This window comes from Falco rusticolus, chromosome 10, assembly GCF_015220075.1.
Source record: "Falco rusticolus isolate bFalRus1 chromosome 10, bFalRus1.pri, whole genome shotgun sequence".
Taxonomy (NCBI): domain Eukaryota; kingdom Metazoa; phylum Chordata; class Aves; order Falconiformes; family Falconidae; genus Falco; species Falco rusticolus.
The window spans coordinates 2,421,341-2,446,454 of record NC_051196.1 but is presented as its reverse complement, the minus strand read 5'-3'; the positions used below and the strand labels follow the sequence as shown (position 1 = coordinate 2,446,454).

Sequence of the window (25,114 nt, the reverse complement as noted above, 5' to 3'; positions counted from 1 at the left end):
AATCCTAGGGGATTTACAGCTAATCATAAACCAGCATAGATTAAGAAAAACCCTCTGAAAAATATTATAGCGAGGTATATGTTAGATATAAATGGATGTAAGTAAATATACATTAATATATATTTTATGTGAATTAAGGTCGTACTGCTGTACTAATGAAGGGCATTGTCAATGTTTCTTGTGGGAAATTAAATGTAGGTGTGTTATGGAATCTTGCTGAATGTAGAGCAGGGTATGCCCTTTGGCTGTAGAACTGGCCCCTGCATGGGCAGCCTGCATGATGGCATGACTTCTTTCAGTGCCAGGCTGATCTGTGGTAGGAACTTGCCAGAACTCTGGGCTGCTGTAAATTACACCAGACCTCTAGCCCTGGGCAGTATTTGGAATTCAGAAGATACATATTTTTGCTCTACCCATTGTTTGTTGCACTTAGTAAGATGATAATACTTGATATGGTTTTTAAGTTTTCATGTTTTAAACTTTAGTAGTTGTGACAGTTGTTTAGTGAATTCATGTGACTTCTAAAACGGGTACAATATGGATAGTAGTAGTATAATTTTTTTGCCTGCTGCCCTGTTAATATATTGGAGCAATCTGAAAAAAAAAAACCCCACACAAAAACCAACCAACCAACCAAAAAGAACTCAACAAAAACGCCAAACCATTTTTAAGCTTGTTTCCCTACCTGTAGTCTCCACAGTGTTTTCAGTCCTGCAAAGTTTAGTGCTTTTTCTGTGATGTGCGGTACCTATGTTGTGCCATAGGAGATATGACTGATCTGTAGGCATTCTTGAGGTGTCTTTCATCTTACTAGGTGAACAACCTATAGAGTGAAGCAATGGCATTACAGACCTGGGCTGGATAAACTTGCCCAGAAGCTTAAGGACTTGGATCAAAAACCACCTAATCAATGCTGAGGCCTGTGCTGTCTTGACTTGCTGCTATTGTAATTGTGCTCAAGTAGGCAGATACCTGCCACAATATAGATGCAAGATGCTAGTCTCACAATTTTACTTGTTGAAAGTTGGATTCTGACCACATTTTAAATCCTGGAAGCTGACAGCTACTTGTGATGATAACTTTGGTTGTGTAGGCATAGGTGTGAGAGACAAAGGGCATCTTTGGAGGGAGACCTGTTGTGCCACCCAGCTGTTGTTCCAGCAAACCTTCATGATATCCTTTGTGTGTATGCTACGTGAGAGAAAATGGAGTGTTTTATGTGAATATAATTTAAGATTATCTTTTTGCTTTGTTTCTCCATTTGCATATGTTTTGTGATATAACATCTTTTCACATACTCACAGGCGAAGGTTTAACTATGTAGCGGTTGCCAGACTAACAAGCATGTGTTGAACTGTTGGAGCACAAGACACACTCCTACTTGAATAAAACATGACAAGGTGAATAATTTTAGTGATACAGTGGGAGAACCGCAACATTGTTTGCATAAAACCTGAATTTTGAAAAGTATAGGATTTGGAAACGGATCTTAGGAAGCTTTCACAAAGCTGTCCCAGATGAATTATGGGAAAACAGAGCAGTCTTTCAAACTTACTACTAAGACACCGATGTGAGTTTTTAAATGCATGTTTCTAAGTTATGCCTTCTTTGCGATCCAAACATAAAGATTCATTTTGTGCATCTCGGATGCTGGGTTCTGAACCCACTGAAGAATTGTTCACGGAGGGATTCGGATGCCTGTTGGGAGCTTAACTGACTCAATTCTGGCAAGAGGGGGAGCGTGAGCTGGTCGTTTTGCTGAGACCTGCGGTGGGGTTGTGTTCCTTAATGCTGCCAGACGGTTCAGACCCAGCTGCTTCCACTACATTTCAAGCACATGGGGTGATGAAACAACTGTGGTTCTTTGTACTTTAAAAAAAAGATTACATTTTAATTTTATAATCAACATACACCATAAACTTCTAATGCTGTTACAGCCTAGAAATAATATTGACCATTTCCCTTTTGTAGAAATTTCTGTGTTTCATAAGCTAAGTCACAATTTTTTTTTAAAATCTCCTCCCCACCCATTCTACCAGCCAGTACAAACTTTGAGTTATCTTTTAAAATCTCCTATCTTGGGAAGATAAATCCTTACGGATTAAGGACTTATATATGTACCTTTGCCATTTGTGGGAGCTTGATTTTTGTTCTCTGTTTTTAAAGAGATAAAAGGTTGAAGAGTAAGCAGGACAGCATGGTCATGGGCTGGTGATGAGGGCAGCAAAACATGTCTTGAAGTTAAGTCAATATGTAAATTTATTAGTTTGCAGAGTTACAGAATAGCCTGTTGTTGCTGGCAGGATCATCACATGAGCAAAGGTGGAAGAACTGTGACTTCTAATGCATTTCACAAACACTCTTTCACTTTCTAATTACGTGGGTTGCTTTTTGGTTTAAGGAAGAGAGAAAAGGGCATCCTGATTCCCTGCAATCTGCACTGTTGCTTGTTCCTTGGGACCCCACTAGTCAAAACAACGGGATTCATATGTTGACGACAGCTGAGAGACCAAAGTATGACCAGATGGCAAGGGGGAGCTGAGCTGTCTGTTTCTGCAAGCGATAGGCACATTATGGTTATTCTCTTCTGGGAAAGAGGGGGTGGATAGGAGGGGGAGGGGGAGAGAGAAAGAGGGAGATATTAGATAAACAAGGCTGTAGCCTGAATACATATGACATGTGGGAGGAAAGCTTTGTTAAGCAAGAACTGAAAGCCTCTCGGAGAGCATTAAGCAGCACCGCCTGTGCATTGGACTGAGCCAAACCAGAGGAAACACAAGCACAAATCTGTAGAACTGCTGTAAGGCCAGCGAGGTTCACCAGGCTTCTGCAGAGGTGCTTGAAACAGTGATGTACTCGAAGTTGTTACTGTTTCCTTAGATCAGCTCACTTTTTTTAGTAAGAAGGAAGGGTCGTTTAGCAGCAGACGTGCCAAAGGTATGGTTCCTTATCTCTGTGATGTGCAAGCTATGTTTTATGAGTCAGAGTTGATTCATAGCTTCATTCTGCTAGACTTTTTCATCAGCTTCGTGCATAGGAGATGGCTTTATGGGGTTCTGGGTATCTGCTGTTTGCGCTGAAGTCACTGGAAGTTCAGTCTAGCCAGTGATTTGCAGGTGGTGCTCAGCATGCTTTGTAATTAGGGTATGCGTCCTTGATCTATATCACCCTGAGACTGATCTGGAGCCAGATGCAATCTGTAAAAATTTTCCTACTTGACTGTGTAGGGTCTAGATTATGTCTTATGAATGAAACTGAATATACTTTTATCAGTTATTGATTGTAGAGCTATCAAATCTTTCCTTACTGCCCTCTCTGGCTCAGCAGTGCAAATTGCTATCTTTGTCACGTTTTCTTCTCATATTTTTTTTGACTGTTCTTCTGGTGGTACTTGAGTGAATGAGTAACTAGAGCAATTGATACTTGCACAACACAAGAAAGGAAGAGGGAATTTTCATTATTTTGCTCATGTGAGGACAGTGTCTGACTGTCTAAAATACTAAAAAGAGACCATAGAGAACATTTAGTTGAGAAGAGTTTGATGTTTTTTCTGATCTATGCATCATATGATGGTAACTTTATTTTCTCCCCCGCCCCTTTTTTTTTTTGTTTTGACTTTTGCTTGTCTGATTTGCTGACCTTTGAGTAGTTCTTTCTGAAGGAAGGTGGTACAGAAGCAGCCTTGTACTGTTTGCCTGATGAACCGCTCTGAAGCACTGGTTTACATAGAGGGAAACAACAGATTTGTTGGACTGTGGCACCTAACAGCACTGCTCAATAACCTACTGGAGCGTTTGAACATGGTCACCAGCTTGGCTTCCCTGCTGCTCCCTAGATAGTTGCTTGTGACATCAATCTTGGGGGGGGGGGGGGGGGGGGGGGGGCAGGGGCAGAAAGCTGATATATAGATGTAGCCTATTGCCTGGAGGAGTGGATTAGCTAAGATTGCATTCTGCCTGGTTTTGGTCACAATAATACAAAGACTTCAGGGGGTCTTTGCTACACAAAAAGCACAGCTAGAAAATTTGAAATTTTGATACTTGTATGTACATCGTGAAAGCCTTACAAGAATTAAAAAACCAACCCACCCCCTCCAAAAAAAACCACCAAACCCCAAACAACAAAACACAACCCACCCCCTTAAAAACAAAAACCAACCAAAATTAAAAAACTACCAAAACCATTTAAATTCTTTTTGGAAAGATGCTGAGTGTTGTATGCCAGTTTTCTATTCACTTCTTGGAAAACCTTTTGCAGTTCCATATGGGACACCATCTTTTAGAACACTGTTATTTTAATTAGTGAACCAAAAAAAGCATTCGGCTAATTACCGTTGCTTCTCTAGCTATGCAGAAGCCCCTTCCACAGTTTGATGGTAGTACAACACATATAACTGCACTGTATTGGAGATTAACTTTTTTATTTTTATACTAATTATGATGACTGAACCAGAGATGCCAGTAAGTTTTTGTGGTTAGCCTCACTGATCAGATAATTTATGACCCTGGCATTCTACAAAACTTCTGCCCCGTTGTCAGGATTTATAAGAAGTTAGGTAAAACTTGATTTTGATTAGAAGTAACTTTTTAATACGTGACCTTAAAAATTACTTCCAAGTAAAGGGAAAGAATAAAATCTTAAATTATTCCAAATTTGCTTTTAAAATATCTCAATTTCATTGGGATTTTTTTTTATTGTATATATGAAAGCCTAATTAATTTCTAATTTGATTACTGTAGGAAGCATCAGTTACTATATAACAGATAAAAGTAAGATGTGCAGTTCAGCAGTAGTTGTATAATAAATGCTATTAGTATCAAGATGTGCCATGTTTACATAATATAAAGGGACTTTAGATACCAGGGAGAAGGCTGGAGGCTCCTCATTATATATAATAATAGTAAGTAGCTCTTCCACTATGTGTGCAATCTTGGGCTCTCAAGTCCATATTTAGCCATGAAAATCCACCTGTTTTTCCAGAAATTCTAATTGACAGCATGAACCTGTCACTTATGTGAGATCTGACATTGCTAGGTCATTCTGCAAGTTTGATGGTCTTCGGGTTTTTTTAAGTGGTGGTGTGCTATACAGTTTTGGACTTGGGGAGAAAAAAATAATTTGGTTTTAAGCCAGAAAAGATTAGCCAAAAAATCCAATTTAGTGAACATAGAACGTGTAATTATTTGGTCAATTGCTGTTCTTCTGAAATTAAGTGGTGTCTTTTGTTGTTGGCTTTGTTAGGAGTAGGACTGTGTCTGTTCTAACTTTTCTGTTTTGGATGATCTGTTTCTAATTTGGTGTCAGTCATTTTTCATTCTGATCTGCTAGTATCTGAGCTAGTAGGGAGGAATCTTAATAGCTGTGGTTAACCATTTAAGTTTGCTGTCTGTTTAGCCATTCCACTGTTCACAGTCTAATTGGGACTTCAGCCTCCAAGCCAAGGAACCAAGGGAATTAACAACTGGAATAAAGATCCAGGAAGTTCTTTTTGGGGTTTTATTCTTTTCTCTGCTGTTAAGTTACTTTGACATTTTAAAAACCTTCAGGCACAGGAGTTTGTATTGTATCCCATTAACATTCCGTTTGATTGCCTTTGGAGCACTTGTACCTAGAATTAAATAAATGAAAATAATAGACCTTGAAAATTGTGCCTGATATGTCTCAGCATCAGTTTTCCATGCATATAAGAAACTTGTACTCATCTACTTTGCCCATATGTTGGATTGCAAAAGTGAGCATTGAAAAATTCTCTGCAATTATCAGAACAGAGGTGCCCAGTACTTATAAAAATGGCAGAACCTTTTAATCTTGTCTCTGTGTTTTTCCTCTTTATTTCTTTTGCTCTTTAATTTTGCTGCCAAATACAATGTCACTGTATCCATGCTGTTATAATCTGAGACTTTTCATCCTGTGAATAAACCTGCAGTTATTAGTGGCAATGGGCATGTTTTTAATTTCAGCTCTTCAGTAGAGCGCGAGCAGTTCTGAGTGTAAACGACTGCGTTTTCGGGTCCATCCATGTACTGAAATGAAAGAGAGAGTAACCCTGTTTTACAGTGATCAGTTTTTTGTATAGCAATGTTAACCATAATTGGGACTTGGAACAGTTTTTAGTGATGGCTACTTTGATAAAAAGTGATAGTGAGATCAGTAGTATGTGGTTGGCAGGTGTGGGGATTTTTTTGAGCAAAAGGCAGGTTTCTAGAGCTTTAATGTTCTGAATATAACCTGAGTACAGTCATTTACAGTATTTAATCTACTGCTACAGACTCGCACTGTAACATATCACAAGTGGATCACGTATATCTTACGTGAATACAAGTGTATATGAGATTAATTTATTTCTGTACTGTTACTGAGTTCAGATAAGGACTTCCTGCTCTGTGCATGAATACTTAGTCATTACATTTTCAGTTTCTTAATCACAATTAATAATACACTAGGTATGTTTCTATAGCAACTTCTACTCAGGGATCTCAAAGCGCTGTAGAAATGTTAGTCTTAGTTTCATGATAACACTCAGATAAAGTACATAGAATTATTCATATTTTGCAAGTGGGGAGACTGAATTGGAGAGATTGAGTTGCTGCAGGATGTACAGAAATTGGTGAAGGAATTAGGAATGTTACCTAGAGATCTGACCTAAAGTTGAAAGTGTTTGAATTGTGTCATAGATTTCTAGTTTCTTTGCAGTGTTGTATCCACAAAACTGAGCATCCTTCTGTGATGGGGCAGCCTTGAACAAAAATCCTGGTTTACCCTAAGGTTTCTGTTTTTACCCTACCTTTAGACTACCTTACAAGTCTTCTGAAACAGTCACTTTTCATGGTTACAGATTTTTATGTTTCAAAACCCACCTGATGTTAGAGAATGCGCAGATTGGAAGGGAAAGAGGACAGGTAATCATCTGAATGTTTTGAGCCTTTGTTCTAGCTGTGCAGACAAAACCAAGACCCTTTTCAACAGCTGCTCAGAAAGCAAATAGATTGCTTAAAAGTGGTGTCCTTTGTGTAATATCATTGATTGGTATCTCAGTAACTTTTTACAGGAAGTGGTAGGAAATAGACACAGCTCTTGCTGCTTTTTTTCCCCTTCCCCTAATGCACTTACCTCTCTCTAACCTTTTACATGAACTTTATTTGCAATCTTGAGCATTACACTAAAAAATTAAGTATAGTTCTGTCTGGAAGGTGCTTGCTCAGCTTTGCAGAAGCAGAGGTAGATTGAGACAGGACAAAAAGACTTACATTTCATTTCTTCTTGAATGGGGATTGAATTCTTCATTTTCTGAACTGAACTGGATTTAATTTTGTTCTCCTTACTTGTTTCCTCCACATCCCAATAGCTGCCCAACAAACTAAAGCCAACCATACAAACCAAAAAACTCCTAACTTTTTACTTGAAAGTAGTATTGGTGGTTACCACAGAAATAATTTCTAGTGCACAAGTAGTATCTGTGGACTAATTAACAAAAGTGTTTCTTGCTTTGTCAAAATTCTTTCTACTTCATGCAGCAAAATGACATAGGAAATGCAGCCTTTCTTTTGATTCTCTCAGATCTACATTCAGGTTTCTGTCTATTCTGCAAGCTCTGTTTGCATGGGTTTGTCCATCATTCTGTGCATCTTAGCTTCCAGTCTGTAAAATGCAAGTAAATGAAGCTTCCTTTCTCTTGCTTGTATGTTTTCTTAATGACTAGAGGCAAGAAAATCTGATTTTGACTGAAGCTTTTATAGTGTCATAACACAAATAATGAAATGGATGGAGGAAAATGAATCTAAGAAAGAAAGTAGTGAATCTTTTCTGGCTCTCATTTTGCACCTTACACTACTCGTGGTGCTGGAGACTTAGAAATCACACCTTTGACTGAGCAGCGCACTGGTGCTTTTGTCTGCAGGAACAAGGCAGGTTTTCTTCAGTCTTGGATCCTTCAGAAGAGTTCTCTATCTGTAAAAAGCTGCTTTCCTCCCTCTTCCCTCTCCCTACTACTTTTGTCCAGTTTCTTCACTTGTTATTGAAGATGAAAGGTTACTGACAACCAGAGAAATGGAGGGCAGAATTCTGCATTTTATGGCAGTTAGTGTAGGTGTTTGTCCAAAGTTCCTAGAACAACTTTGAGATGTAGAGCACAATGGTAAGAGTTCTTATTTCAGCTCCTGGCAGAGTATATGGAAATCGAGTTAAAAAAAAAAAACCAACAAACCAACCCAAACCCAACCCCCCTCTGTTTTGCAGTGTCTGGGTATCTGGAGAAACAGGACGAGTCAATAGGATGAAACTTGACTATTTGGCAGGATATGGGGAAGTCGAGTTGGCTATTAGTAGCTGCTACCCAGTGAGTGTACAAATGGGCCTGTCCTATCTTTTACAGAGCCACTGCTTTCCTAGATATTTAAAAAATCAGGACTGTTAGCTAGCTTCACGTTTTAATAGAGCAGATTTATTTTGCAGTGTCATTAAGAAATGCAATAAATCAGTGTTGGAAAGGAACAGTTCAGGTATACTTACCATGTTTAGTGCACTTGTGTGCTGCTAAATTACACACCCTATTTAGTACCACTCTGTTGACAGCATAGCATTCAATTTATGTTGTTTATTCTATGCACTGGCATTTGAGAGGCTCTATCAGTCAATGTAACATTTTCAGATGTCAGTGCTGAAAATTTGCACCTTAATGTAAGGGCGTGGATGATACTGTTGACTCAAATAGCTGCATATTCCTGCCATCATTTTAGCATGAGCTGTGTTGCAGTGTTGGATCAAATTAATCTTTTGTGCTGCTGAAACAAGGTGATTGTGCCTGTGATAAAAATTTATTTGTTGTCTGCTAGTGGTGTGTAAGCAAAAACTTGTGATGATATCTGGGAAATACCTATTGCTACCCAGTATAAATAGCACTTCAGCTGCTTTTGCCCAGTATCATTTCGTGGATTTCAAAATTTCCTTTCCTGTCATCTTACTCCTGTCATTTCCAAATTTCCTTTCCTGTCATCTTACTCCTGTCATTTCCAATCTATTTGTCAGTTAATGTAGTTGTAGTACTTGGTCCAGGACTTCTGTGACATCTCTGAAATATTTACCAGTGATTCAGTATAAGAAATACACCTTTCTGTGTACCTCTGTTATAAACATGTTGGCTAGTTGCACTGAGAGGATAGAGAGGCAGCAGTGTTATGCATAACTGAGTTTTTTAAAAGTTTGTTGAAAACAGACTGTCATTTATAGGAAAGAAACCAGGTTAGTGCTCCATTTAAGGGAAATACTGCAGTGGAAGCTCAGCCTTTTCTAGGTACCAGAAAATCTGTATAGAAGAGAGATGCTTCACATGGCTTACCTACAGAAAAGTCTGATGTGAGCTTACCCCTTTCAGAAACCACAGAATCTGGTACGAACTGAATACCTGTGGGAGAGCAGGCTTCTTTAGTTGTGCTGCTCACCTAACTGCTTTTTACCGACAGCAGGTGGACACTGGCAGTTTGATGTGATCCAGTATAGCACCTGACCCATCTCTGTAAACATTCAGGCGGTTTTCCAAGGTAGTAACTGCTTATTTTTTCTGATTGTGTCATGTTGGATCTGAGAAGAATGAGGTCCTTAAGAAAGATGCTGGGATTAGTTAGGAATGCCCACTATCGTAACACAGAAAGAAATGCTATATACAAGCTTCATGCTGCTTTCTGAAGGTTGGGAGTTGTGCCTGTTGGATAGCGTCCAAATGTAATTCATGATTTTTGATGAAGGAAGATCAGCAGTTGCTCTTGGTTGTGACACTTTGTTGTATTCAAGCATGTAGTTACTCACGGAGACTCCCAAGGAGCTATAGGGATAGCTTGCATATTTGGAGACAAGCTGGGACAGTCTGAAAAAATCATCTCTTCCCACCTAAATATTTCTAACTTATCCTTTGAGGCTTGGTGGTTACAGTTTCTGTTCTTGACTGTCTGCATAAAAAAATCGTTAAAAAGCCCACCACTACAGCTCCCTACAATAATTAAGGAAAAGAAATTCTGCATGAAGGTCTTCCAAATACCAATGTTGCTATTGTAGCTGTGGGCCTGTGGGAGTTTCCCACTGGTGCAGGGTTTCAGTGTGCAGGTTTGCCAGTGTCTTCAAGAACTGCCACAAGGAGCCTGGCTTCCTGTTGAGCTTTCATATGGGAAGTAGCAACCAAACTTTGAAGGGCCAAAGAAAACAGATCTTTGCAGCTCCAAGTCAGCTGTGGAAGGGTAGTGTGCAAATATACTTTGGCAGGAAGCATATGAAATCTATTTCTTGGCATCTTCACTGCCAGTGCTCCCTGTGGTGGTTGGGCTTGTTCATCTTCAAAAAAAACCAAACCCAAAACAAAACAAAAAAAAAGCTAGACAAAATTTAATAAAAAGCCCTACCAAACCAGTTACCTTTAAATCAATACAACTTCCCTTAGTACAGAATAATGAGGCCACAAAGCAGTGTGGCTAAGGGATGTTCCTGATCACAAGGATGGAAGTTTGCACTGGAATCAGGCGAAGGTGTCGATTTCTGTGACATTTTGGAGGAGGTGTGTATGGGAAATTGCCTTCAAGCTGAAAACTTGCTTTTGGACCAAGAAACCCTGTCATTTGTTAGGGCCTTCTTGTCTTCCACTCTTAGGAATGTCTACTGTGTTTGAGGAAAGCGAATGCGTACTTAAATTCTTGTTGATGCAAAGCAATGTTCTCTTTCCCCACTGTATATACCACACAGATGAGTTCCAGTGCTTCACTGTATTTATGAGATCTTTGCTCTGCCCATCATTAACAAGACAGATAGGACAAATCTCTTACTCTGTTACAGGGTAAGATTTACGGAGCAGCCTATGTATGCTCTTCTCTGGCAAGTTGTAGTTGCTAAATCCTAGAATAAAATACTAAAGGAATTTTTTCATCTGTGTATGTGGCTGTGGACAGATGTGTATATGGCTGTGGACCGAGTCATAGAGGAGATTATATAAATCCAGTATAACTATTTGTAGGAAGTGTTGCAAACCTTTCTACTTTGCTAAAGCTTTTCTACCAGCATAGTGTTCACAGTATCAGTTAGCCCTCTATCCTCTAATGAAAAATGCATGCATATACCACTTTTATCTGTTCCATCCCTGAGGTCTCCAAGAAATTTATGTTGCTAGCATATACAGAAGAGATGGAATGTGTTCAGATGCTGAAATAACAGGTGACAAGACAAAGCCAAATACAGAGGGATCAAGAATACAGTGAATATGTGTTTCTAGCTCCTTTTTCTGATTGGTAGACTGGCTGTTGTCAGACTGGACCACTGGCCTAATTTAGTGTGGTAATTCTTATGTCCCCAAAGAAGTCACCTAGTTGCTACGTGCTTTCTGCATCCACAAGGTTATTTTACTTTGTGCTCCCTTCAGCTGCACCTTAAAACATCTGCAGAAAAAAATAAGCACTACGTTTATGAGCAGGTTTAAAAAATAAAATAGCCCACCAAACCTCTCTCCTTTTGCTTCTTGTTTTCAAAATAAAACTGGAAATTCTCTCACTTCACCATGAGTGGTCTGTAAAACCGGATGTTACTCTCTTTAGTTTACTGAAGGCCCCAGTTATAAGAACAGGCTCTGGAACTATAAGCTTTGCCTTGCACGGAAAGTTTGTAGGGAGTGATTTATTTGAGTCTATGTGTACACACAGGATGCAGAAGCTTTTTCATATTGAAGGTTTTCTCTGAAGCAGAAAGCCAACTGCACTTTTGGTGTAATTTTTGTATGTAAATGATCTGAACATGCTGGTTTTTCTTGAGGGTGTGCATGTCCGAAAAGTCATGATCTTACTACAAATTTTCACATTTGTTCCTAGCCACCACTTAACTATTATTAGAAGATAGAATAATATTAAATGTGAGCATACAAGTGTGACCACAGGACTGATAATCACTTTTCCTTCAGGAATCTTGAAATATTTAGGCATAAAGGAGGTATTACTTAAGACTGATTTACAACTGTTAATGGGGTCTTAGAGGGTCTGAATCGAGGGCTGATCCTGCGGAGAGCTGCAGACTGCTTGTGTGTCGGTGGCAGTTGTTTCAGGGTCCTGACTAACTATAGTGAAATAAAATGCCTGAATTTTCTGTGTAGTGTAGATGTGTCAGGGACTTGGCATTAAATGCTTCAATCTAGTTATCTAGTCCTGTTGCACCAGTTTACTTGCAAAGGTAAGTCTAGCCTAACCTGACCCACGTCACACTGAGCAACTGTAGGAGATGGGGGGATACAGCCTCCACTGCTTGAATCTGCCTCCTCTTCCAAGATCTCTGCTTCTCCCTCAGTGAAAAAGCAATGCCGGAGCCCCGGCTGCGTGCTTGTATTTGTATGCTAAGTAAGATTTCTATGTCAGTCACACATTCAGACTTTAGTGACTAAATTGAAAACTGATGCATTTATCCAGTACAACTGGTTTCATGTGAGTTTCTGGTAATTGCATTTCACACAAATAAAGCTAACTTTCCTGTGACCAAGTACTTCTCTGAAGGATTTGGCTGTGTTTTGCTATTTTGTCCAAGGTTTTTTTATTCTTTAGTCAAGCCTTGCCATCAAGACAATCTGCTGGAGTTAGATGCTCTCTGTAGCATATCTTTATTACTAAAATAATTCCCTGGCAGGGCAGGGTTGGGAACCGTAGTATAATCTGCACTGTCATGTTTAGGAGATTGCTGGAGGATTATTTAACTTTCTATTTATATATGGATATATACTTTTTTAATTTTTAAAAAAATGAAAATGGAGGATTTGCTGTAGAGAAGGATTTAGGAGTTGCAGGCCTAGGTGTAAAAGGATGCTTACAACAGTTGTAGGTGACTGTAGAAAGCCATTGAGACCCAGAGATCTGTAATGTATGCCATACCATAGAGATGGTGATTTTGATTTCTAACCAGTATAAATGAGATTTAGTGGCATTTTTTAAATAAATCTCGGTCAGTACTGAATTCTCAAAAGTGATCCTTGAAATTATGCTTGTGAATCCTCACAGAAGTTGTATTTTTCTATCTTTAAAATATCCCTACTTTTTAGTTCTAATTACTTAAAACAAATGCAGACCGTTAAAAAGTGTTTTGAAAAATGTCCCTAGAACTGTTTATCCAAATAGCAGGAAAGTATTTGTGGTATTTAGGCAAGAATAATCTGCTGTGTTATTTCAGATAACCCTTGCTGTATGTCATTTTGGGGATATTTTAATCCTCCTAAAAATTCTTTATCCCTTTGTGGTATATGCCACCACTGTAACTGTAGTCTATTAAAGATAGATACGTTATCTAATCTGTCGATTAGATATCTATTGGATATATATTGGTATTTAACAGATACATGAAGTATTATTGATTTCAAATGTTTTTTCTTTCTCTTTAAGGAGGGAATAGAACTGCAGTGTTACTGGCAAGCAAGTCAGCTATTTTAATGTGCTGCTTTTCTTTAAAATGAGTTGAGGTAGCACACTGGATTTGAATATTTTCAAATAAGCAAAGGGATTGATGTGGGGGGTTGACCCTGGCTGGCTGCCAGGTGCCCGTGAAAGCTGCTCCTGGGCTGGACAGGGAAGAGAAAACAAAATGCTTGTGGGTCATGCTAAGGACAGGGAGATCACTCACCAATTATTGTCACAGGCAAAACAGACTCAACTTGGGGAAAATTAATTTAATTTATTACCAATCAAATCAGACTAGGGTAATAAAATAAAAAGACATTATAAAACACATTCCCCCACCCCTCCCTTCTTCCCAGGCTCAAATTTACTTCCGAATTCTCTACCTCCTCCTGGGCAGTGGCACAGGGGGGACTGTGATCATCACTTATTGTCTCTGCCACTCCTTCCTCTGCAGGGGGAGGACTCCTCACACTCTTCTCTTGCTCCAGCATGGGGTCCCTCCCACGGGAGACAGTTCTCCATGAACTTCTCCAACAGGAGTCCTTGCCATGGGCTACAGTTCTTCACAAACTGTTCCCGTGTGGGTCCCTCCCATGGGGTGCAGTCCTTCAGGAACAGCCCGCTCCAGCGTGGGTCCCCCACGGGGTCACAAGCCCTGCCAGCAACCCTGCCCCAGCCTGGGCTCCTCTCCCCACAGGGCCACAGGTCCTGCCAGGAGCCTGCTCCAGCACAGGCTTCCCACAGGGTTACAGCCTCTCTTGGATGCCCCCCAGTTCCAGCGTGGGGTCCTCCACAGGCTGCAGATGGGGATCTGTTTCCCCCTGGACTTCCATGGGCTGAGGGATAGCCTGCCTCACCAGGGTCTTCACCATGGGCTGCAGGGGAATCTCTGCTTGGGTGCCTGGAGCTCCTCCTGCCCTCCTTCTGCACGGACCTGGGTGTCTGCAGGGCTGTTGCTCTCACAGATCCTCACTTCTCTCTTCTCTGGCTGCAGTTGCTGTGGTGCTGTTTTCTTTTCCCCTTCTTAAATATTGTTATCCCGGAGGGGCAACCACTGTTGCTGCTGATGGGTTTGGCCTTAGCCAGTGGTGGGTCCATCGTGGAGCTGACTGGCATTGGCTCCACTGGATGTGGAAGAAGCTCCTAGCAGCTTGTCACAGAATCCACCCCTGTAGCCCTGCTACTACAAAAATCTTGCCATGCAAACCCAATTCCATTGAGTAAGAACATGCCAGCCCTCTCAGAGGGAGGGCAAAAGGCCTAACCTGTGAGTGGACTACAGATTGTGTGAACTACAGAAATATGTAAGGGTAACTACAAATTAGTAATTAAGAAATGCTATTAAGATGAGAAGGCTGTCTCAATCCAAAATGGTTTTGAATTGGATTCATGGGTCCATGGTACCTGATGTGGGACCTATAAGAAGTTGAGGAACTGTATGAGGTTCCATCCCTTGCTTGGCTGAAGGTAGTTTGAGCTGAGGATAGTAAGGGGTGATGTGAGGAGGCATACGCTGCAACTGTTGTAGCTTTTTGGGATTGTTCAGAATTTTTTCCCCCTTTATTCCTGTTTTTTGTAAGTAACATCCTGGAGTAGTTTGGGGTTTTTTTTATACTTCTATCCCCGGTCCCTCAAGGAACACAGACAGCTAAAATTTTTAATTCAGCCATGTTTAGTAGCAGTATGTTTCTCCTTTTTTTTTTTTAATATTTTTTTTTTTTTTAGTTAAGTAGGTAAGGTGAGATGCCTTGAACACAATATGACCTATCTAATCTTTTAGTGCCTGGTGATTGCAAAACAAATTCTGTTGGAAATCTCAGAACATATAAAGACACAAGGGCTTAGCAGTATGCTGTGTTGTTTTCTTGCTATGCTACTGAATAAATTTCAAGTCGTCACACCTTTCACAGATGGCTTAACACCCTGCATTATTCAGTCTTTGAAAGGCCTGGTAAGTACTTTCTTTTATAAACTATGGAGGTGTTTTAACAAGACTTTTTGATTATTAATGCTGCATTAATAGGGCATTTTGGTTTACTTTTTGGTGTTCTCTAAGATATAATAAAGATTGAGGGAGAAAATGTTTGAGAAAAGACAAAATTGAAGTGAACAGAAATTAGAACAAGAAGTTGATACAGACATTGGAGTGTAAGTGATCAGTTATGTGCCAGCTGGTGTGGAAGCAGAAATTTTGGTCCTGGATTTGCTGCTTTATGGGAACCTCTGAGGACCATGTCAGGTAAGAGTGATCTTTCTTCAGAAAAGAGATCATTCTTGCTAGTATTGTGCTGCAGCACTGCATGAAGGCTGTTCGACAGGGGAGCAGTTTCTTGAGAGATGCAAATCTGTAGGACATGATTTCTTTTTGTTGTGACAGAAGTTGGCCTGTTCACAGTTCTGGCATAGTATCAGAAGTCCTCAGTCTGTCTGTAGTAATGTTTTTTCCCCTGTATCCATGATCAGGGTTTTTTTCTCTTTGATTACCTATTAGGGTAATACCATAAATGGCGTGATTTCACACACCACACTCAGAGTGGTTTCTCTTTACCTTGTAAATGGAGAGAAAGGATGGGGTGGGAGGGGTAAATCTTTGTGTGCAGGTAATCTCCACTCTGTCCCTACAGACTTAATCCATGCTATGGATGATTGTATGTGTGTTGAACTTGCAGATTCTTTCTGAGGAGCCAAGCCATACATGGTAATTTGTGCTGGAGCTATTACAAAAAATAGGACATCTTGCGATAGTCATCTTCATGCTGATGGGCATTCCCCTTGGCTCTTTAGGGAAGCCTTATGTTTGTAAGTTTATGTATTAACAGGACATTCAGATTGATTCGGTCTCAGGGCTCACAGATTGTGCAGACTCGTCTAGTAAATTTTAGTAAACTGCATTCAAGTCAGGAAAAATAAACAATTAATTTGCTGCCACATCTGGCATCCTTAGATAAGAGATAAAAAGACTCGTGTGTCCGTGGGGTTTCTTGACACAGTCTCTGTTTTATGCAGTCCTGCTTGCTTCTGAAATATTGGAGCAATAGTGTAAATAAAACAAAACTTGTTGTTGGTTTGATTTTAAGTGGTGGCAGGGGAGACACCCAATCTGCATGGTTTTGGTGGTTTTGTCTATTGAGTTCCCTTTTATGTAGCAACAGAAAGATCTAAGGCTGTTTAAAGCATTCTTCTGGCACCAGCGTTTTGGCTTTCAGGTTCTGCTGTTGTCTTGCCTGCTCCATGTTTTAACTGTTGCTTCACCTCCAGCTCGGTGCGTGGGTCAGAATGACATTGCCTCTCAGCTGGAAATGTGGAGTCACGTAGGAAAACCTGAAGGGCATCTGGTCATGCTAATTGATCTTCCTTGTTTTCATCAGTCCCATATTTTGATCACCTTGCTCTGAGAGGATATACAAGTAGCTTTGTACTGTGTTGGGAGGGAAAAACAGCAGAATTGTCTTCAGTTTGTAAATTGATGAAGCATATATATGCAAGACTGTGACCTTCCTGTAGGCTTCATATTTACAGGACATTATCTCCAAGTACAGTGACTACTTGGAATAAAGCTGTAGTGCTGCTTTGGGATACACATGAGCGTTGGAGTTTGCATCTTTGTGGATTGATGGCAAAACCATTTTAAAACCAGAACCTTCTGAAAGGTGAAGATTTTGAAAGGAGGCACTGTGTAGAGGGCTGAAATGCTTTTGAAGATCATGTCCTTGGGTGATCAGGTAAGTTGGGACCTAAATTCCAGAGATAAACATTACAGTTAAGGAAAGTAAGTATCTGCACCTATTTTTGACAGTCTTGGTTACCATCGTTTGTAATCCTAATTGCACCCATATTTAAGATGCAATTAAAAAAAATATATTACAAATTACACTGAATGTAAAATAATCCCTTGGGGTTTAGTTAGCCTACTTCTAATTGCTGGTTTGTTGCCACCAGAAGGGATGTGGCTTTCCAAGAAGGGAAGTCTTGCATAGATGCTAGAAAATGAAAAATGTCTTATTAATTGCAGTCTGTCTCATTTGTTTAACTACCTCTGTTCAGGATTTCTGACCCTGAAACTAAGAGACTATGGTATAGGGACACTCAAAATCATGGAGCATGCAATTGTAAGGCAATTTCTTTGCTTTTAAAAGACTTCTTTTCATGAAATACAGCATCTCTTTATTTCAAAAGGACTATGTACAAGTATATGATATTACCACTGTATTTTTCAAGGTTTTTCATTTGTTCTGTGTATCTCTTCTTAACTTTCACTTATATACGTACCTGTTTTTTGCAACTATGTATCCTTCTTTCCCTGTGTTTGTGTCAATGTCTATAAATGGAGATGCACATAATTTGAAACTGGAATAATCTTTTGAGAGTTTTTGTTGTTTCTGAGTGTTACTCACGGTTGTTACTATGTATATGAATTCAATCCAGCTACCTGAAGGTCCTCAATGCCACCACAGCAACAATCAAGAAACCAATGGAAGGGTTGATTTTTTTTGGGTTTTGTTTTTTTTTTTTTCACTTGGAAGAGCTGTTCTGGAGATAATTTCCTCCACTGTGTGCTGTAACCTTTGCTGTCCTTTTGAATTTTTCACTTAACAGAAGATTTTAAAGTGGCAGGGGGTTTGGAGAGTTCAGTAGTTAGTTATAGATGTGTGTTCTATTTATGACAATATCTTTTTAATTTTTTTTTTTGTTGGGGGTGCTGTGTTAATGCATTGCAGTTGAAAACCTGAGTGTGGAGAAGAGGGGAGGCAGTGTTGACATAAGTAACTTTTTTAAACTTGTCTGCACTTGACAACACTTATAAAAAGAACTGTGGAGAGCAACTACTGGTTAAAGAGGCTTGTAAACTAGTGCTGCTGTTATCAGTAGCAAAACCCAGTGAATGCAAGAGCAAGTTCTACATAGAAGATATACCCGTGTTTTGGACACTGGTTGACATAATAAGGTAACATGCTGCTTGGCCTGCATGTCAGAGTGACTGCGAAGGTCATAAACCAGGTATTAAAAATGGAGACGCTGGCAGTCAGTGGTTAAGAAACGCTTTTTTCTGTAAGTTGTGAAACCTTGCTGAGAACAGTATTTTAAAACTGGTTTCCAAGGCAATTCACCATGTTTTGCCATTGCTTTGAAAGTTTCTTTTTGGAGTTTTGTGACCAGGATGTTACTGAGAGAATTGTAACGAAAAGTGGGAACATCTGTGTGTCTCGCTGTCTGCTGGTGAACTTGTTCTGGTCAGGTAAAACAGGTAAGAGCTTTAGGGTTCTGTTCTTTACTTGTGGATTCCGTTCATCCCCACAAATTGTTTCAGTACTGAAGACCTCCTTGAAATTTACAGACTGAAGAGTTGGGAATTATAGTGGAAATGAATCTCTGACAGAAGGAGACCCAGTCCAGAATCCTAATTTGCCAGGAAAACATCCCTTGAGTAATAACTCACACACAAAGGCAAGTTTAGTCTTTAAATTTTAGTGATTCTTGTCTTGGCTAAGCCTGTGAGATTATGTTAAATTCCAGAAGCCTTATCTGGATCTTATTAAATTCAGTGGAGGGACTGGAGATCCAGAATGCTTTGATTTGGATTAAACTCCTCCCATGATGAAAAAAGTTGAATAGTATGTATTGCTCCAGAGAGGAGGTTTCCTTACTTATTACTGAGCAGTAGAACTTGGATTTGGAATTGCGGACAGCTGACAGTAAAGAGAACTGTAACAGCATTGTGGATTTTGTAATGGTAAAATATCTTTGCCCTGTGTAAATGTATGCTTTTAAAAATGTTTCACTGTTGTTCCCAGTTCTGTCCTGCACTTTTACAATGTTATGTAGTAATGGCATCAACCACATCATTTACTGTTAGTAAAACTTCAAAAGAGAGCCCAGAGTCTCAGTGAAGGTAAGTCTTTGAAAGTTATGGGCATGGGGAATGTGCGTAATGGTTTATCACAGAGGCTTACTAAAGCAAATGAATAACCTTGTTCCTCTGTGAATCCCCCCTTCTTCCCCGCTTCTCCAGATAATGATGCTTAAACTTTACATAAATAGCTGAAATACTGTGGAGGGCCTGATAAGCGGATTTCTTCATCCATGCTGAGTCTCCCTTATATCGTATATCCGTTCCATTATCTTGTGTGAAATGCTTATTGCAATTTCTTCCATTTAGTCTCCTATATACATTATCTATAGTGCATAATGGAGTGTGTGTATGAATGAAGGACAGTATCTCATAAAGCAAGAAAATTACTTGTAAGTTGCAAGCAGTAGAGCCTTAATGGTATGATCTCATTATGTTAGTGAAAAAATCCCTAGTATCAGCCTTTATACTATAGAGCTTGATTTATTTTTCTCTTTCTTTTTTAATCTTCCACATAATTTAATCAAGCTATGCTATAAAAGAAATAGATAATGATGTTGAAGTAAGTTACAGGGCCTGTATCATGAATTCTTTTTGTTAATCTGCCCATTTAAGGGAACATTATAAACATCCAGTGTGTTTGTTATGTGGGAAGCATCAAATTAGGAACTTTGAAGTAATATAATAATAGTAGTAATAGTACCATTATTCCTCTTCAGGAGTGTGTTCTCAACTTTGAAATATGGACTGTAAGTGTGTATTAATTTTTGAGTGCTCCAGTTTACTGTATGTAGATAGTTTTAAGTTCTGAGTTTATTCAACAGCACTATTTGTAAGAGGGTTTAACCTAAAGTCTTAGCAAATACTGATGTATTTTCAATCAAAGTGTAATCAGCAAAGAGGTGTTAGAGAAGCTGCCTTAGGTTATCCATGCAACACTCTCACGGGAGGATTGTTATGTATTGTACACTATTTAAGACTTCTCTTTTGGCTTTTTAAGCATTTTTTTGGCCTGTGCTTCTTTTTAAGAATTTTTTGTTCTTTTGCTCTGGAGACTGTTCTGCAATTTCTGTTCCTTTCCTAGATGTTACAGTGGTCTGCATCGCTACATTCTTCTATTTATTTTTTTTTTATTATTTTTCCTTAACTGTCATTCATACCTGCATTTACTACAGTAATTAGTTTCCATCATCGATGTGTATGTTTTCCTATATTTATTTTTATAATTTCTTATTTATTCACTATTAGGTGAGCTCTGGATATCCAGCCTTTTGTGTGTGTTTGTTTAATTTTAAATATCTACAGAATAGTCCTTCCAAGTAGGTATTGTTTTCCATAACTGATATCTCTTTTGGGAGTGGAATGACTGGAACCAGATGAAAGACTCCAGGCAGTCTCAAACACAGGCTCAACTGATCTGTGTTGCTAGTCTCTTTGTGGGACTTGCAGCCCCAGGATGTGGCTATGCAGGTAGAACTAGGACCGTGGTTGGGCCTCTTCCCCTCACAACCTGGCTCTTCGGCCTGAGGAAGCAGCTTCTGGGAGCAACCAGAGACACCAGCTGGTAGGAACAGCTGCAAAAGCGGCCTGTGCTTCTGGCCCAGGCGTTTGCTGCCTCTGCTCACTGGTGATGTGCTTCAAATTTACCTCAGTCTCTCTTCCTCAGTCCTGTCTGTTTTCACCCTCCTCACTTTACACCACCTTATTCCAAGCTCCTCCCTTCCCTTTGTGGTTAGGTGTCCTCTTCGAAGTAAACACCCCCCCTGCCCCGCATTCCTCAAACTGCCCAGATGGTTACAAGCCCTTGCTGTGCTCACTGTGTGGATCTTCAGCCTTTCCTCTCTCCTGCTTAGTCTTCCTCTGTTACGACTATGGGAGAGATCCCAGCTACGTTTCTGTACTTGCAGAGTGCCTAGCACTCTAAGGAGACACTGTAACCATCTTTTGGTGAACCTTTAGGAACTCCAAGAATAAATACTTTGTAACTACCACTAGAAGTGACGTTGGAGACCTGTGTCTTATTTGTGGTTGGCTGTCTCCTATAGATTTAGCAATGTGGCTCATAATTTTTTCCTTTAGCTGAGTATCAAAGTTTAAGATTATCTTCTCAACAATACCTATCTGTTTTTCCTTCCTTCTTTCCACCTTCTAAATTATTTATCATTTGACAGTTTTTCGTGCATTGTTTCACCTTGAAAGCCCAGTTTATGGGTGTCAGTGGACAAAAGTCTTCAGTGAATTTTTGCTCAAACACCTTAGTTTTGGTTTTGTAATTGTGAGCAAGTTTCTGTTGAATCAGTCCTTAAAAATAAACAAACCAAAACAAATTGTTGCATAATGCCATATGTTATGAAATAGCTGTCAGGTACTGCTTCATATACAATAACATTTCTGTTGTGGGTGACAATCGAAGTGCCTATTGCATATGCAGCATTGAATTTTTGAAGAGCTTCTAGACACTTGGTGAAGTGCTAACTATTTTTTATTTTTACTGGACTAGAAGTGCCTTCAGCTATGCCAAGAAGCATTGAAGTGGTATTATATTTTGAATCATTGCAAGGTTCTGTTCTATACTCTTGCTTTCTAAGGTTTCTTTACTTTTTAAAATAGCTATAGTAAATTTAACATTTCTAAGAAGTATTATCACATTACTGATCCTGAAACATAAGGTCCTAGAGATGGGGGAATTATATATATTTTTTTTAAAACACTAAGCATATTTATGGCCCTGTAGGTATAATGCAGTTGTATAAAGGAAAGTGTTGTGGTGTGTACTGTTTGGTCGTATCCCATGCACCCCCTGCTGTGATGTATGCAACTTCTCCTACAATTGGTCCTGAATTATGTGGTCCACTTTGGTTGAGGGAAGACCCTGTTACGTCCAGAACCCCTCCCAGGTTACTGGATTTCTGTGTGCTTATAAGACATTGCAAATTTTCACCTCTCTATATACTTCTTTTGCATGCAGAAAGATATCTGTCCTTGCAGTGGTTGCTTCTTTTAAAACACCCAAGACTGTAATTGGGCATGAAAAAAGGAAGTTGCTACCTTTGCATATCTTCCTGGGTCTGATTCTGGGATCCTTGGTGTGTGTGGTGCTTAAACATGAATTCCTCAGGATTTTGTGCGTAATGAATATTGAACATGGATAAAAGTTGCAGGACTTCATTCTAGGAGGTGTTTTGGGCACTCTTTAATTTTTCTTTAACCTTTTTAGAGTACCATAATATTCTTCAGCTGTGACTCTCCTGTTTTTCCAAATTAATATAACTGCAATACTGTGTACGCTGACAACCTAGTGCCTACAGATATGTTTGAGTATTCACTCATGAGTTAAAATATGAGTGTATTTGGAAGTATTGAAACAAAGTTTCAGGGGAGTAGATGTGGCATAGTTTGGAAACAATTAGGAGTTTTGAGGTTAGGCCAGCCAGCATCTGTGAAACGGAACTAGTGCTGCATGCCAGGAGTGAGAAATATGGCTCTCCTTCCTCAAGTCACCTTCTTAGCCACTGGTTTTCCTGCTGTTTTTGTACCTTGCTTTTGTGATATCGTGACACAGACCACCAGAAGGGTGATAGCCAATAGCACTCCATGTACTTTTCCAGACATATTCTTTTATGCATCATCCCTTCTTTTTTTTTGTGCAAAAATAGAAGGAGCAAGGTGGCAGAGAGGGAGCTAAAACTGTCCCAGAAATAAAATCTTTCCTGTTAACTATAGAGTTTGCCATTAGAGTTGTTCAAAGACTTAATGTTGCTAACAGTAATAAAAAGGTTGTAAGGTGGCTGCCTGCTTTGCTCAATAGTTGCTTGGTAAGTGAAAGGGGGAAGAAATGAATGGTTTTGTTCTTCACTGTATCTGTGTCACTTCTGGCCAGGAGTGTCCTCTTAATTTCTTTCCCTGCTTGCATGGGCTGTCAAACTCTTTCAGCTCCAATATATTACGTTCCATTGTCTGCACTTTCACTGCAGTTATCCTCTCACCCTGTTTGGGTTTGGAGTTTACCAGCACAAAGAAAGGAGAAAGCTATAGCCAATGACTGGTGTTAGTATAAGCTGCCTTAAGAGGAAGGAGGTATCCTTTTACTCTGCAGTGATCGATTGCCTCCCTGCTGTAACCTAGAAAACAGCATTTGGGTGTTAGGAAGGCGTTTGACAAACCAATGTAACTACTCTCCTGTACAAAGAGAATCACAGGCTCTCCGGTGTGTATAAGCCTACTTCAAGGGAATTAATCTACTGAGAGCCCAGTGAAGTGTGAAGCTTAGCAGGAGGTAATAATGTTACTTTTGTGTAAAAAGAATTATGAAAATATGAGGACAGCGAAATTGCAAAATGTAGCCTGTCTGCTTACAAACTGTGAAAAGTTTTTGAAGTGGGAAGTAGAGACTTCAGTGATAATGTCTCTTCATGGAAACATGAAGTTTGGGAAGCAGTGATCATTGTGTTGAATGGTGAAGATGTAATGATGCAGCCTTAGATGTTCCCTTATATTTTACTAGAAGCAGGCTTTTCTGGTTTGCTGTGTTTGAGATAGAGCAATATAGTCTTTCTGAGACTTAAAACGGGGCATTAGTTGAAAATGGATTCAAAGATGAGTTTTAAGACACATGTCATACAGCACCAGTTTTACCTGTCCACGTTTCTGGGTTCTCTCTCTGTGTTTTGTATTGTGCTGTAATGGGTTTAAAAACCACCACAATGTGACTCCAGCTGAGCTTTGAACAAGAAGAACCAGGAAAGGCTCCTCTTGTTTTCATTCCAAAGCAGAATCCTTTGGTCAGACTGACCTGCCATTAACAGCACCTTTAAAAAAGGAGGACAAAACTTCCCCAAAGGTAACTGGGAATTCTTGTGTCACCTCCAAGAAGAAGCAAAAGCTTTTTTGGGTTGGGGAGTGGGGAGAAAATGGCTCCCCTTTGATTGTCGTTCTTTTCTGGGTCTGCTCTGTTACACAGGCATCAACTTTATACTGATGACTAATACCCAGCCATTTTTAGAAGCTCAGTTTTCACTGCATTTAAGCATGGTGCTAGAAATGTGTAAGAAGGAAATAAGAGGTCTTTATCCATGCACCTCTTCCCCTATTTCTCTCTCTTTTGCATAGATAAATGTGTACATGTTTGTATATTTAAATGCACACACATATACAAAATCTAGGTATATGACTATAAACACATTCACCTAACATAAGAAAACTTAAGATTTGGGAACTGCTTGTTTGTTTGTTAGTGGGAAAAGAGAATTTGGAGCTCTTCAAAAGGAAGAACTACTGTACTTGCACTAAACTGAACTGTGAACAGGAATAGGTAAATGCAACACCTTGTTTATTATACTTTCTGGAAGTATTTTGCTGTTCTGTTCCCAAGTGTTTTTAATTAAATACTGTTTTGAGGCATGTGACTTATGAACAGTACCCAAAATCTGAGCACAAACCAGCACTCATTTGCGATGTTTATGGACCCTCAACTTATTTGGTAAATAACGTGACAGTAATAAAAAGGTACTGTTTTGTCCACATGAAATTATTTGGGAGTGGCTCATCTCTCTACATAGATTTAATCTTCTTAATATTTGAAAGCTGCTGTGTAATTAAAGTTTCTGTTCACGAGTCTGGAGTACCTTCTTTCTTAATTGGATATAGGAATGACACTTTTGTGGTGGTAATAAGTGGGGAAGAACTGCTGGGTCTTACAATTAAGTGCTCTAGGAAAGAGGCAAATATGATACCTTTTCTAATCTGTTGAGACTGTTATAGTAAATACAGCAAAAATATGACTTCTATTGGGAAAAATAGAGAATGAATAATAGCATATTCAGGAATAAGCATCCGCAGAGTAGACTCTCAGAAAGTAGTGTTTTGT

At 39.5% G+C, this 25,114-nt stretch overlaps 1 protein-coding gene across 16 annotated transcripts in view; it reads left to right on the top strand.

The window, feature by feature from the left end:
- The window catches only part of BRSK2 (BR serine/threonine kinase 2), a 313,750-nt gene that overhangs the window by 29,474 nt on the left and 259,162 nt on the right, over positions 1-25,114 (top strand). The gene's annotated exons all lie outside the window — the stretch shown is intronic.